The 2,500-nt window shown below is 47.0% G+C and overlaps 1 protein-coding gene across 1 annotated transcript in view; it reads left to right on the forward strand.

Annotated features, from left to right (window-relative positions):
• sned1 (sushi, nidogen and EGF-like domains 1) overlaps nt 1–2,500 on the forward strand; it is a 47,673-nt gene that overhangs the window by 22,418 nt on the left and 22,755 nt on the right. The window lies entirely within an intron of this gene.

The raw sequence follows: 2,500 nt of genomic DNA on the forward strand, positions 1-2,500 counted from the left end.
AATTTCAGTGACAACCCAATCACTCCCCCAGGAGTCTTCAGCGCCTCATCTGAGATGATGCTTGCCAGTCAATGCTTGGCAGCTGTGGCCTACTGGTTAGGGCTTCGGGCTTGTAACCGAAGGGTTGCCGGTTCGATCCCCGACCCAGTAGGAAAAATGTGGGCGGGGGAAGTGGTTGAGCACGGCTCTTCCATGTCCACATCCACGGCTGAAGTGCCCTTGAGCAAGGCACCTAACCCCTCACTGCTCCCCGAGCACCGCTGCAGCAGACAGCTCACAGCTCCGGGTCACTGCACCTCCCTGTGTGTACACTGTGTGCTGACTGTGTTTCACTAATTTACGGATTGGGATAAATGCAGAGACCAAATTTCCCTCATGGGATCAAAAGAGTATATATACTATACAAAACCACAATTAGAATGATATATTGGTATCTCTCTTCCTCTGTCTTTCCCTCTCTCCCTCTTTCTCATCTTATCCTCTCTATCCCCTTTTTTCTTCCTGTCTTTCTCTCTCTATCTCTATCCCCCTCTCTCTCTCCCTCTCATCTCATCCTCTCATCCCCTTCTCTCTTCCCATCTCTCCATCTTTCTCTCATTCATCACTTTCCCCATCTCTCCCTCTCTCTCTCTCTGTCTGGAGGCTGTGCTGTGCTCTGTGTACTGGGAGAGTGTATGGACCAGTGGAGTGAGTGGACCAGGTCTGGCTCTGTGTGTTGGCCCCCATGCGGGCCGGGCACGGGCCGGGCGCGGGCCGGGCGCGGGCCGGAGCGATGTGGGGCACGGGAGACGCTCCTCTCTCTGCTCCCCACAGGAATGTTGGCTCGGCACCTGGGAAGAGCCATGCGGTGATGGATGATTGTAATTATCAGGGCCGATGCCGGACCACGCCCCGGTTTACTAGCGGGGGCCCTGGCAGCCGCCAGTCGCTTGATGTTGTAAACAATTGCTTTATGGCACTTCTGCTTTTATTAGTTTACCAACAAGAGGAAGTGCCTTTGTCTAGACTTGAAAGGGGCCTTGTTTTTAATGGCTCTGCGCTGATGGATGGAATTCAGCTTCTTTTTCGGAGACATGGGGCAGGTGTGGAATGTGTGGTGAGGCTCCTCGCCTCTCCTCTCCTCTTAGCTCCGACACTTCTGCCAAAAAAAGGGTGACCTATGTCTGTCCGGCCATTGGAGACTTGTGGCTTTACTATGTACTGATGATCAAACTTTCAACTTTACTTATCAAACACATGGCTAAAATAATTCATAATCATAATAATCTAATAAATCAAAGAGACAATAGGATGTATCCCTCCTCTCTTCACCTGCTTTGTTTCTCCTCTCTTTTCTTCTCACCCTCTCTTCTCTTCTCCAACGCTCTTGTCTACTCTTCTCCTCTAATTGTCCTCCTATTCCCCCTTTCCTCACCTCTTCTCCCATCTTCCATCTCTTCTCATCACTCTTCACTCTTTACTTAGATCCACTCGTTTCCTTTCCCTCACTTGGTCAGTTCCTGATGCCTGAATGATCTGTCACCGGTTTGCTGTGTTAATTAACATGACAGTGCTACAGGAAGAGACCATTAGTCACGTAAACGGAGTTGTTAACATCTGAATGAGCAGACAGTCTGCTGCAGAGGCACGGTCCTGACGAAACAGAAAAGGAAGTCGTGGTGACAAGCTTAATAGTTACAGCAGGACAGGGTCATTATGGTCTGTTGATTTTGCAGCACTGAATGGTACTGCTCCTATCAAGAACCTTTTCATTAACACTATCCTTTCATTGTGTTTTATCTAGAGCTCATCTTATTTTCTCTCCTCTCTCTAATTAATGAAACGAGTTCTTGATACAAAAACCATTCACAAAACCATTCTTTGTCATAATCTGGACACTATGGTCATTTTGGCCAGGGACCACCTGTGGTTTGGGTGAGTGTAGACCAGATTGTCCTGTTGTTAATATTTTCCTTTATTATGGCCATGCTCATTCTCCAGAGAAGATTGGACATTCTGTATCTGTTATCTGACCTTCTCATAATGGGCACTATTGGAAATGGTCAGTGTGTGATTCTTTAATACATACACAGGAACTCATAGATATATACATTATATATGCATACTTGCATAGATGTACAGAATTGTATACACTTAAATAGTGATTCACACATTCACATAGCTGCACATATTCACATAGGAAGTCATGCAGAGCCATGAACACATAAAACACCTCCACCCCATCCCACCCCACACACACAAACACACACACATAGACACACGCACACACACACACACACACACACACACACACACACACACACACACACACACACACACACACACACACACATACTCACACTCACACTTACATATATTTTTTTCCCCTTTTCCCTACCCTCCCTTCGCAAGCTCTTTAATAGTACGTGAGCCATTGCAAATTCACACTACTCCCCGCTCTTGAGCTGAAATAACTATCCACGCTTAGATGGACCCTCTTAAATCTCCCGAATACCTTCCT

The sequence above is a fragment of the Alosa pseudoharengus genome, unplaced genomic scaffold (genome assembly GCF_046254945.1).
Source record: "Alosa pseudoharengus isolate Yale_2024_CS ecotype anadromous, Long Island Sound unplaced genomic scaffold, YU_APseudo_1.1 YU_APseudo_1.1_scf_11, whole genome shotgun sequence".
In the NCBI taxonomy this organism is placed as follows: Eukaryota; Metazoa; Chordata; class Actinopteri; order Clupeiformes; family Clupeidae; genus Alosa; species Alosa pseudoharengus.